Raw genomic sequence first — 13,447 nt, 5'->3', positions numbered from 1 at the left:
ACTTCATCTTCCCTTGCATCAAAGATAGCCTCATAATCAAACATGAATTCTTTTATGATTCTAGCTTTTCTCTGGCAAAATAATATATTCTCCTTAGAAACTTCCCAATTTTTCTTCATAATCTTCCATCTATATTTTCTCTCCAATCAGTTTTTCTCATGATTTTCCTCAGCTTTAGAAGATAGGTCCTTTTGAAGCAGCATTATTGGCTGCATTTTATCTTTCATTTGCTATAGGCAACCATCATCTTCATCTTTCTTTGCCACAGTAAAATCTGATATAGATGATACTTGATATCTGATACAATACCTTTGGTGACAGGAAATTATTATCAGAGTTCTCTGCAACTCTTAATGATATTTTATTATCACTGCATGAGATTTTCATATATATCTTCAAAACTGAAATCTCCCATAAAAAGACAATTATTTTTTTCCCACACATTACAGAAAGGTACTTAAGGAGTAACTCATCCTGAACTCTGGTTTGATTCAGTAATCTGCAACAGATACCTGCACAGTCCATCTCTTACCGTTTATAGCTCAATCTTCAGGGCTAGCCTACTCAGTGAAATGTGCATTACAAAAAGAGGAATATCAACACAAACAACTGCTGAAGGTGAGGTTTTTCGACCTCTTTCCAGTCCAAAAGAGAAATCCATTATGGTTTTAATTTCCTGCACCATATACAGTCAAGATTCACACGAGCGTTAAATGCAATAAAAATCTTATTGAAGTAGGAGACTGTGCACTACATCTGAGCAACCTGAAATGCTAATGGGGTCACCATCCTTTCCCTTTAGTAGCTGTGCCATCAACAGCCCTTAGAGAAATGTACCTCAGTTCTTTAAATGATGCAACAAATATAAAAGTTTGCCTCTGGAAAAATAATATATAACCACTTGTCAAAGATCTTGCCTCTCAGACAAGGCCTCACAAATAGTGTACTGGCAGAGAAAATTCTTGTAAAACCAAACAGCTAAGTAAAAAACCCTTAGCGCAACATGTATGCCCTTTGGCAATGAAGCTCATGGAATCTAATATATTTTTGCGCACTTCATTTGAAAGTTGTATGCATTGAGGGAGGAAAAACTGCGGTTCCTTAGGTTAGCCCTTTTTTCTTCTTGCAGTTCTCTTCTGTAGCCTTTAAAAGGTGAACTCTAAAACTTTCTGTTACAAAAATTACAAAATGTCATAATAATTATTATTTATGTGAACAGGCAACACACAAATTTACACCAGCACCAAACTCTCTTAGGTATGACTGAGAATTCAGCTGAAACATATGACATTTCACAAAATATTTTTTTTAATGTAAACTGAGTTTGTGCTATAGGAGCAAAAAAGACCAGATTATTTCAATAACTCATGGGTTATTACATTATATACCGATGAAAAAGAATAATTACTACCTGGAATGTCATTAAAGGCTGCAAAAGAAACGTGGGGCATTTAGAAATTTAGAGAGACAGAAAAGTGGACTTTGTGGCGTATTGATTCAAAATGACATTCAGATCACCTTTTTATGTCTGTACACACAAGCATTTGTCCTACTGTTAATTTCTACAGCTGAAACAGGTTTGGTGCTTCTTACAGGAGAAAAAATAAAAAGTAAAACCACAGAGGAGGAACAACCCCTAACTGAAGTCATCAACAAAGCTACAAACTGCGTTTCATCAATGCACAGTGATAGAAGAGGAAAGAAATTATTTTTTTTTTAAGTAATAATAAAAAGATTATTTGGTCGTTTGGTTGCATGGAAAAGTTACTGTACAACAGACTGGCTCTGATGTATTATTGTGTTGCATTAGAATAGAAAAATGGGTATTACTGAATAAAAATCAAAAGAATCCTTAAGTTCAAGGTACGTGAACTTCTGCCTGAGCTCTAAGGTGGTCGTGTGCCTGAGGCGGTGATGCCTTCAGGTACACTGACAAACCATGAGGCAATTTGAATTGCTGTTACCCATGTTGTACTCACTCATGGACAAACAAAAGGTTCTACAGTCCTTAATATGCTTGACTTTATTTGCCATGTAACATGGCATGTGAGTGCACAGGTTATTGACATGAAAGCAAAGAGGTTTGTAAGTAAAAATAAAATGTGCTGGAGATCTGAACTACTTCAATACTTAAAAAAAAATATTACCCACTGGTTATCAGCATTCGGGCTGACCCTCAAAGTAATCATTCTTATATGTACAATGATAGAGAAGCAGTATCTACTGGGGCTTTCAGGAAGCCAGTTCATGTTACATTGTCCGTATGAATATGAAAGGAAACCACATCCATATTTCTGAGGATTATTTTGATGCACAGGACTGCAGGGACCCCTCAGCTGTAAAATAACTGAAAGAAGATCCTTCATATACAAACAGCATTTCTAAATGCTCTGAATTACCACTAGGTTTCAGACAAAAACTCATTCATTTTACTTATTTTGCTGTGATGGTCCTGAGCAAGGTTTACCTAGTTGCATGTGAGGGCATCGTTGCTAGAGTTTTTTGCTTTATTTTGGGGTTGGGTTGTTTGCTTTCTAATTCTCCTGGTTTTCCTGCTACACTACATCTCCTCGGTCCTGACATAGCAAGTACAAGCTCTGCAGCAACTACTATGAGAGACTTTATTCGGTGATCCAATACTGCCTCTCTGCCTTTCACAGGCAGCAATAGCAAATATCGTTTCTGCTTTATGAAAATCGAATTTCAAGAGATCTTACAGTGGAGTGGGGTGAGTATTTAAGTTTAGAAAAGCTTTGGTATATACCTGAAATGCATTTTAATCTGCCCAAGGAATAGATTCGGTCCTGGCAAGTTCATCGTTGTTTCTAATTATCAGCGACTGCTACATCTCACTTGCCTGCAGCTATCCAATTAACATATCGCCACTATACAAAATATTTTAATACGCTCAATGTCCTAACAGGAGCCTCACACTCCATTTCCATCCAAAATTTTCTCCTAATTCGGTTTCCAACATTTTAGCAAATGACAGGGAATAAGAGACAAACAGACATAAGCGGACAGATAACGCAGCCATCGAGCTGCTCTGCCTATCGTTGTGCAAAGTTCTGTGGTGAGATCCCTTGGTTGGTGAGCAGAGAAACAGAGAGGGAGAGAGAAGAAAAGATCAACTCAAGAAGTGGAAAACATGTAACTTGTGCCCTGAGATATTGCTATGGCAACATTTAAACAAAGAACAGAAAGCCCTGCTGGATTCTGCTCCCGCTTCCTTGGATACCAAATGTAAATCCTCATTCTCCTTTATTGTGTGCGTGCACAAGCGTCTGATTTTTGCCTTTCCCTCCAACCGACAGCAAAATATCCAGGCTCCCTACCAGGAACTCTGTGTTAATTCATTTCCCGGTATTATAGCTCCTGTATTTGCAATTAAAACGCACCACTAGCATGCTCATCTCGCTTTTCCTTCAGGGGAAGAAATTACTATGCGATAGTAAATAACAGGGACCCTTCTTTTCTATATACTGTGATTAAATAAATCTCTCCAAAAAATGCCACACGTCAAGCCCTACTGTCTTTTGCCATAACAGCGATTAAGGGGAGCTGAGGCAGAACTCTTTCCAACGGCCGCTCACCAGGATAACCCCTTGCCAAAGCTGCCAGAATTGGAGAAGGTTACAAAACTGGCTTCAAGACCACCGTGGCTACTGCTATTACTATAGTCTTTCTCATCCTTTGAAACTGAAGGAGGTATGTTTTTTGTTATGGTTTTCATGGACCTGTTGGCAGGTGAATGGATGGGGATGCAGAATGAGGCTCTCTCCTAGCCCAAAGTCTAGCCAGCTTGACTACTCTAGTCAAGCCACCAATAACTTGGCGGATGCTAATTGCATTTCTTTGGAGTCATTTCCCTCCCGCACTGAAAACAGCACTAATTCCATCATCCTTTTTTCTCTTCTCCTTCCCTTACTGGCAAGTAAGGAGCAAAGGGTCAAAGCAAAGGCCAGCATCAGGACTGAAACGGCAGCTTCGGCACGCTGCCACAGTGCCTTCCTTCAGCAAACACACTGGGACTTCACTCGTTTGAGCTTATGCTTTTCACCAGCACCAATCTCTCTCAGCACTCACTAAAAACCTGGCCCGAACCCTGTGGAAAATATTCCTGTTTCATACTGCAACAATAAGCATTTTCATGTGAATGTGATGCAGCTTTTTAGGTCACAGGTTTTAAAGCCTAGAGGATGGGAGCCATGACAGTATCTTGGGAACCCCTCTCGTTCTCTAGTTTCACATGATTGCTTCTATCCATTTACATCTCAAACATTCTTTCCTGGGTCTCACTCATTTCAAAAATTTGTTTTTCACTTGCTAATACTATCAGAGTGGGAGATACTGTGACACAGAATTTGCTTCTCCGGCAACCTGAACCTGCTCCTATTCTAGACCAGTGCAAATCATTCCTGATGTGTGAAAGACATGCACTAGCTACCCCCTTGCATTACTCAACAACAGTTTGCCAATGAAACTTGAAGTTTGAGATACATGATCTCTGACCTTCTAGAAAACCACTACAGCAAATAGAGCAGGACTCTTCAAACATAGCTTTCTCCTTCCCTCTGTACTAGCACTTGGCACCTAAATACATACAGAATGGGTCACTGTACAGAGCCAAATTCCTAGCTGCCCGAGGTGATTACTGAATGGATTGCCCACATTTTGGAAGAGGAGACAGCCTGCAGGATCAGCATATGTTGCTGAATGATACACCTGTGCTCAAGCATAAGCACAAGGGAAGCAGCAGAAACAGCTAGCTCTCGCCTCTGCTCAAGAAGATTTGTTGCTCCTCATTTAGGTACAAGTTTGGTTTGATGTTTTTGATATTTCTTTTAAGATCAGCTCTTTGGGCTTTGGATAAGTCCCCGAGCAAGTACTGAGAAATTCTAAACTCAGCCCTAGTACGAGACCAAACGAGTTAAACTCTGAGCTGTTCCGTGTGTCTTTGGCTACTGTATTAAGTGAATGATTCACTGAAGTGTGAAACTGTTGCCTCTTCAGACACAGACATACATTCCCAGATTTTTAATGTTGACAAGGTTTGCCTATTTCAGCCCAAACTGGTGGCTAAATTTTCCCAGTGCTTCCTTATCACATCAAGAAAAATCCTCCTGCTAGTTACTGTACAAAATGAATGAGGCACCTATGGCAGCTTTCTATTGTCAAAAAGTAGACTTGCTCTATCAGATTTTTCTGTTTATGTGCTCACTTGACAGCAATCCAGGCAAAAGCTCAGAGATGCCTTTTCCTTAGCCAGCTTCTTTTTCCTTCAGTAATTACTGAGCAGCAGCTTAACATAAATTTAGCTGCTCTATTACTGCAACTGCTGATGTAAGTGTAGCCCACAATAGGGCACAGACTTATAATAATACAAGAAGGAATGGAGAGTATAATTTTGTGCATGTTTCCAGATGCTGCCAGACTTATTACCCACTTAGTGTCCCACCAGGAAACATGTGCCCAGAGAAATAAATGAGGCAAAACCATTTCATACTAAACTTATTTAGCTATGGAATACTGAGAAGGATGAGAGTAATTGGAGTTGGAAGGAACAATTTTTGTTGTGCCTCCTTCCTTCTTTATCTAAACACAACAGCGCAAAGGGTCTGATTCATTTGTGTGGCAAAACAAAAACTTCCAGGGATTTCCCTGGGAGCAGAATTGGACCCTAAATCATAATCCTTTACAAGCAACCAACACCTAAGAGGCATGACGTCCAAACAGAAGCACATGGGACATAGCTGAAAGACAGAAGGTCTCGTTTGCTTTACACCAAGAAATACAAGCGGCTTACCCAAAATAACAGTGGTGATGTGAAAGAATTCAAAGATGCGAAAAAGGAAGAAGCTAATATTTATGTATTATAGAAGTTAGCGCTCTGGTTTGTGTTGCTTCACGCAGAAGGCTTGAGATGAGGGAAATGCTGCCAGAAAAATATGTTAAAATCAAGATCCAGCTCTACCAACACCTTTTCCATCTCTGCTTCCTTCCCCTCCTCCAGAATACTGCTGCTAGAGTAAAGTAAAAATGAATGGCAAAGCAACTTCTGCACCCTGCCTGCCAAAAAATATCCATATTTGTCCAACAGTTCATTTAATTATGTGTTTCCTTCCCTCCTCCTCCACGAAATTTGGCCTAATAAAGACATTCAATTGGAGCCTCTACATGTGAAGGCCAAGGTTGAGAAGGGTGGAGGTGAGAGAGGACAGAAGGGGGAAAAAGAGGAAGAAAATCCCTATCTACAAGGTAAGCAGTCATGCCAGGAGAGGGGACGGAAGTGGCACTCTTCTCCACAGGAACACAAGGACCTCTATTTTAAACACCATGTTATCTTGCCTTCATTCCACACCCCCACATCACATTTCTCCAGAAAGACAGACAGACATTTACTGATTTGTTACTAATTGCTAATCTGTAAACCCCATGAGCTACAAGCTGTTTTTTATTATTTTTAATATCATAATAACAACCCCCCCCAATACCATAGTATCCTCACTGCTTGTCAATCAAGTCAATCTCCTTCAACTGCTAGGGAAGTCCTAGGGGATCCAGGATTCACCACAAAATCACAGAGAATTTCTAGGAGATCTGGAGGGCACGGGTGGCTTGTACAGCAGTTTTCAAAACTCCCCTTCAACAGCAGAATGCCCTCTCTCTGCCTGCTACTACTTGCTTTTAGCAATGCAGTGTAAAATACACCATTTCTCCAAGCACTGCCTCCTCAAAATCCATTACCACCTCTTGTCCTACCCCCGGCTTGCACCAAAAGCGGCTTTGTCTCTCTGCCTGATTATAAAATTTTCCTGGTAATACAACATATTGATCTGCAATGTCAGACTAGCTGCCAGGATTTAAATTGGAGCCCTTCTGTTTTAAACACTTACAAAATAAATAAATAAATCTCTTCCACGCATCTAATTCTATGCAAGTTGCAGTAGTCTCTACAGACTGGGCAATCAGACAGCACGCTACCACTCACTGCAGGGGCTTTCTCAGAAACATTTCTTTGCTAGTGAACATTTACAAACCCTACAGAGCCACAGGCAGACAAGGCAGGCATCTGCAACATCCTACCAAGGTTGGAGTTTCACTAACAGGAACATTTCAGCTGCTGTGAGATTTTGTTTCTGTCCTTATTCCTTCCCCTCTCCCTTCCTGACCCCCCTCCCCCTCCCCGAGACATTAGCAAAATTCAGTTCTTAAGAATGCATCAGATTTTTTTTTTTTTTTAAGTGGGGGTCAGGTAGGGGGATCAAACCAAGTGACAAGGGAGAAGGAAGAAAGAGGAGAGGCAATGGGGCATATTTTCTTTTCTAACAAATAATAAAATGGAAAGTGCACTTACTGTATCCTCAAAGACTATCCAGCTGGAAATCCGAGTGGTTATGAAAAACCCGGGTGGGGGAGGGGCTAGGAAAACTATTTCATTTCAGCAACCAAACCAAAATTAAAAATAAGAAAGGAAAATAAAAATATAATATATCCAATGGCAATTTCCAATCACTTTCAGTCCATACAGGTGCCAATCCAACCCAGCACTGCTGAATTCTCCCCCTTTGGCAATTTTTCCTTCTTCTCTGTCCCTTTTTTCCTCTGTTGTTTTCAACTTTTCTGGTTTAAAATTTCTGTAGCAGTAGCATTGATCTTTGCCTTTGCTGGAGAAGAGGGGTTTAAAACAACAGGAAAAAAACAAAACCCTTGCAGAGAACGAATGGTCCTTCTCCTTTCCAAAACTTTTCATTCCACTGTGGATCCTTTGCCTAGTTTCTTTTTTCTGAGGTTTTCTGCCTCTCTGGCTCCTCTGCTCTCCATTGCTCACTATTTAGTTTTTCTCTGGAGAGCAGAAAGGGCTGAATTTCTTTCTAAGGAACCTTCCATCTGTATTCTTTTAATGTAATTTTGTTGTGACTGTTAAGATCCAGGTCTTGCCAGGCAGTTTTCTTCTTCCCCCTTCTTTGCTGCACTATCAATTATCCAATCCGTGCGTCTCCACGTTAGAACGGAGGTTCCCATTCTTCGATTTTCCCTATCCCCCAAGCTCCGTTAGCAGAGAACTTCCTTTTGCATTTAAATTTTTATTTGCGTGTATCAAAACAATAAACTTTTAGTCTCTCTCCCCCCTCTCCAAAGACCTGATTAGATTTCCAATCACAACCCAGTGCGCAATTGGATTTTTGATTTCAGCAAGAAGCCAGCAATCCACAGCATCAGCACCCTCTCCTCGCTTCAAACTCCACGTTATATCCTTTTGCCTTCCTTCAACTCCTCTGCGTTTTCATAATCTCACATTAAATGGAATGAAGGAGGGAGGGAGAGGAGAAAAAAAAATCAAGGATCCCACCAGCTGTCAAGAATAAATCCATCCCCTCGTTATTTTTTAAACACTTGGGATGCGTGTTTTCGACGCCCACTCTCCCCTTTGCTCCCCCTCCCCACTTCTGAAAATCTTTCTGATGTTAAAACTCCCCCGATGGGGCACAGAAGAGCCCTGGGGAGGCGTGATTTGTCCTCTCAGCTGTGAATTGCACAAGCACCGGGCTCCCTTCGCTCTTCATTCCAGCTTCCTCTCCATCTTTTGTCCAGCAGCTATAAAGATCCAGCAGCACTGAGGCGCATAAACTTCTGTTTCTTCGTTGGGGAGAGCAGGAAAGAGAGAGGGGGAGAAGGATGAGAGCTCTCCAGTCTCTGCCTCCCTTTTCCTCTCTCGCTCTATTTCAAGAGCAGGTCCGATCGCATTTCCAAGCTCAGCCTCGTGTATTTCAGATCTACAAGTTGGATTTCCCTTCTGCACAGCAGTGAGTTAGGCTCCCATCTTCTTCCACATGCCAGCTATCTCCCCCCCTTTCTTCCTGCCTCCCTCCCTTCCGAGATGACACATTCCCAGGAGCGCTGCCGCTTCTTTCAGTTTTGAGTTTCACCCTGCAACGCACAGCCGAAACCCCTTCTCCCCGCCATCAGCTCCAGCTCGAACCCGCCCGTGCGCGCGTGTTCACACGCCTGTATGTGTGTGTGTGTATACACACACATATATATATATATGTATACACACACACACACACACAACCAGCTGCTGCCGCCGCCGCCGGGAGCAGCCCCGCTCCCCCGCCGCTCTGCCTTCCCCCGCTCCCCAGCGGCACCCGAGCACTGCCGGCGTCCCAGGGCCAGCCTCGCGGCTCCCCTTCCGCCCCACCTCGCTCCCTCCCCCGCTGCCGAGCACTAAAGCGCGATCACCCCGTTACCTCCCGGCCCCGACCGGCCCTCGGCGTCCGCGCCCGGCGCCCGGGCCGCGGCGGCCGCTCGGCGTGGCGCTGCTGCCCCCTGCCGGCCGCGCCGCGCCGCGCCGCCCCGGGGCCCCTCCGCGGCCGCCGCAGGGCTCAGCGCCCGCGCAGCCACCGCCAAGCTCGCGCGCCGCAAAGCCCGCCTGGCGCCGGCGGAGCATCGCGGGTAGCGGCCAGCCACCGAAGCGGAGGGAAGGGCAGTGAAATCACGTACGGTGCAGCGTTATGTTTGCACAAAAAGGTACACGTGAGCTCGTATGCACGGGTACCTGCTTGGAGGGACTGGCAGCGAAGTGAAACGGACTTAAAAAAACAAACAAAAAACAAACCAAAAAAAAACCAAAAAACCAAAAACAAAGAAAAAAGAAAAAAAAAAAAAGGAAAAAAAGCACAAGTGATTTGTACAGAGGGATAATCACTTTTCCAATTATTGAAATACTTGTTTAAAATTTGTATTAAAATAAAAGTTACCTAAAACTCCAGTTTTGCAGATGTTCCAGGACAAAAACTCGATGAACTGCCGCAAGGTTTCAGTGGGTTTAAGTGACACTTGCAGTGAGTCATTAAGCGACGTGCACACAACAATATAACGTCCAGGCTCACGTGTTATGGCCACCCCTTGATTAGGATGCCCTCCAGCCAAGATTTTTCAGGATTGGGGATGCAGTGAAGTACAGTGATCTTCGGCTTCTAAACTCAGTCTCTGATTTCACTAGTGAGATACTGACAGGCTTGCTAGCTGCTTACCTAAACACATTAGATGTACTTGCTTAGATGCAAGTTAGTTAAGCACAAACCTGATTCTGAGCGTCTTTTCATTTTTGGGGAATTTCAATAGAATTTTTTACAGAAAACTTTGCCACATATAAAGTTAGATATGCTACCCTCTGCAGGATCAAGGGAAACAGAATATGGATGATGTACGCCGGCATTTGTCTCTCTCAAAATCAGAAAGATTATTTATAGAGCTAACTCCTCCACACAAACCCCAAAAAAGAATTAGTCAGGCGCTTTCATGGTAATTGTAGCACACTTCATATATTAAGCAGTAACTTCAAGCTATTCTTTGCATGCAACGCTATATAGCTTGTTCTTTGCTCTGTCCTCTCCAAAATAGCCAAAACGTTTGCCATCCGCAGCCTGCATCTTTGGTGTGAAACTGACATACTTGAAAAGGAAATCTTAAGTTACATGTCATAACATAAGTGTTTTCTAAAATTATAACATACATAAGCTAGCTGAATTCAGTCAAACAACAGTTACTGAATCATGAACATTGACTTTCAGATTTATCCTACTGACTCAGCAGGCTTTCTGGTGAGAAATGTTCTACCGGATACAAGTTACAGAGTTGGAACAGGGTCCTTAATCATGGTTATATCAGTCAGCATCTGATCGTACTTTCCCTGAACACAATGGCAAGCACAGGTTACCTCGGGGGGATGAAAGACCCAACGTGCAGTAATAACAAAGAACCCAAATGGAAAGGTCTTTCAAGAATGCTGGAAAAAAAAAGAAAAAAAAAAAAAAAAAAAAAAAAGAAAAGAAAAAAAGGATGAAGCTGCTGACAAGTAGCAATTGCTTTCTCAGTTGGCAAGCTTATTTTGCACCTGATTCATTGATGCCACTGATATATTTTGGGGCTACACATATTTTGAGTCTTTTCTTTCTACTACTTAAAATTAGAAAAAAAAAAAAAAAGTCTTTTCCCAGAAGTATTAAAAATATCACAGCCTAATAAATGTCTGCTCCACTGTTTCTTTAAAAATGTGCCTGAACATTTTCCCACTAGTATTAAGGAGCCTGTGAGGAAATGTGAAGGTTTGTACAACTGAATTAAAAAAATGGGCATTATAAGGCATTATAAACAGAAGATTTTCAGCTTTTGCAGATCTAATCAGATTAAGACACAAGCACCTGCAATAGTTAACAGAATACACACTGTGGATACAAATTAATATTCATTTACACTTTTGCAAGAAATTTGCTTATTTTATGGTTTTTAATGCCTTTCTAATGGCATCAAAATACAAATTTCTAATGGATGTCAATAGCTAAATAAATGGTGTTTGTGTGTGCATATATATATATATACACACACATATATATATATATGAAGATAATGCACTTGCTGACATCAATATGACTAAACACAAAATTAGTATAATCAAGATTGTGATGTGCTGTAGGCTACAACATAATTTTTCTTCTAATGTTTGTTATTTTTAATATAACAATTACGGTTTGTGTATGTCTAATAAGCACAGAAAATAGAATGATCAGCTACTCAGAGCATAACTTTAAAGGCATCTAATTTGTGATATTTATGAGAGGATACTACATGCTATATGAAAAGGCAATTGTCCTTTTATTAAACCAAATGCAAACTAAAATTGTATTATCTGATTTTCAAGCATGAGTCTCAGCTATGTGTCAAGCCTATTTAAAACAAAGATTCAAGTATTATCACAATAAATCATCCGCTTGTCCAATGCTAAAAGAGTGTGATTATGACTGGACAGAACTGTTTGGGTGACTTTATCCTGCAGTGCACTGTGTGCTGTTTAACAGCCTTTGAATTTTTTCTGCAGGTTTTAGGGGCAAGAAATACAGCTCCTAGCACATTCGTTCGCAAAGCCAATCCAATCCGGGACATGCGGATATTAAACATAAAAGCAGCGTATGCTTTACAACATGAGCCCATCTTCGTGCAGCGTTGTACAAGCACCAACAAGGTGAGGGGCAGGAACTACCCTGGGGCCTCCCGTCCGGGTCCTGACCTGGGGAGTTCCCGGGACAAGAGCCCGACCACGCGGCACAGGTCCCTGGGGCTCCTTCCGCTTACGGACTGGGAACACCTGCAGTCCAAAGGGTGAGCGATGGAGACGACACTGCAGTCTCTCGAGGGAACTAACTTTGTTTTTCACCTAATGGGACAACTTTGCCTCATCTCGAGGACGGGGGCGATAACAAAACTCAAGTGTACGCGCCGGCAAACGTTTACGCGGCAAACGCAGATGACAAGACAGTGGCCTAATGCACCTTTTCCTAACTGACAGATGATGCCAGCTAAAGAACTGAACTCGTACATGTGATAAGCACTGAGAAAGCCTAATGTAAAAGGCTAGAGCGTTGGAGTTGTCAGTCATTTGGTAGAAGAGAAATATGATTAAACTGTAAGAGAAGCAAATTCTGACTTGCAGATAAAGAAAGAGTAGAGGTCCACTGCACAGAGAAACCTTAAAATTGAATAAACACTAACAAAGTTTAAGGAAAAAAGTGAAAGCAGATCATTTTGATAATACAAAGTAAAAGTAGTTTCAAAGTTATTTATTCTGAACCAATGACAGTCCTGCCTGCCTTTTAAAATAAACATGAAGAAATTGTGAAGGAAGCTGTGGAACACATTATTCTTCCTATTTTATTAAACATTGCTGACAAGAAGTTGTTTGCATATGGAAACAGTACTTGAATCCTCTTACGGCTTGCTACTTTCAAAAAGGAACAAAAAATGCTGACAAACTTACTTTTGTCTACATGGATCTAAGATCAAGCTCTCTAATTAATTTAGGGATTCAAGAGAGATGCTAAAAATCTCAGAGTGTATAAAATATTATATTATATATATTCTCACAGGGAGACCAATTTTCATAATGTAATCAAAGCTCATGGTACACGCAGTTTTATGTGTGTCTGATTTTGCTGATTATTGAACATTTCTTTTAGTATGAATAAACCTAAAATCAGACGCACAACCTTTGAAATTAGGAGCTATAATGCTCCTTCATTTATTCGTTTTACATATTTTTCTTCTGATGTTTACAATTCTAGTGTGAAGCTTTGTTTTGAGGTACTTTCAGTTTGGTCACAGAGGCTTGAAAGAAGTAAAAGAAAAGATTACAGAATTACAGAATGATTGAAGTTGGAAGGGACTTTCAGAGTCCACCTTCCCCAGAGATTATCCTCCTTTCAGGAAGATCTGAATAATATAAAGCATATGTGCTTTTGACATTCAGGAAGTTCAAGTGACTATTTAATGAACCCATCATAATCCAACCTATAATATGAGAAATCTATTTCTTCTGGTAAAGATGGAACTGAACATTGTCTTTTGTTAATTTGATTCCATTTGGAAGAAAGTATATGCTCAGCATTTT

At 41.3% G+C, this 13,447-nt stretch overlaps 1 protein-coding gene across 2 annotated transcripts in view; it reads right to left on the bottom strand.

Annotated features, from left to right (window-relative positions):
- The window catches only part of LRRC4C (leucine rich repeat containing 4C), a 99,528-nt gene extending 91,179 nt beyond the window's left edge, over positions 1-8,349 (bottom strand). Inside the window, exon 1 of one of the 2 annotated variants that reach the window (XM_062577039.1) lies at positions 7,358-8,349. The gene's annotated coding sequence lies outside the window, so the exon portion shown is untranslated. The remainder of the gene's footprint in view (positions 1-7,357) is intronic. The other variant, XM_062577040.1, reaches the window with a different exon arrangement.
- Positions 8,350-13,447: the final 5,098 nt, after the last annotated feature.

The sequence above is a fragment of the Rhea pennata genome, chromosome 5, assembly GCF_028389875.1.
Source record: "Rhea pennata isolate bPtePen1 chromosome 5, bPtePen1.pri, whole genome shotgun sequence".
Taxonomy (NCBI): domain Eukaryota; kingdom Metazoa; phylum Chordata; class Aves; order Rheiformes; family Rheidae; genus Rhea; species Rhea pennata.
This window is presented reverse-complemented; position numbering and strand designations above follow the sequence as displayed.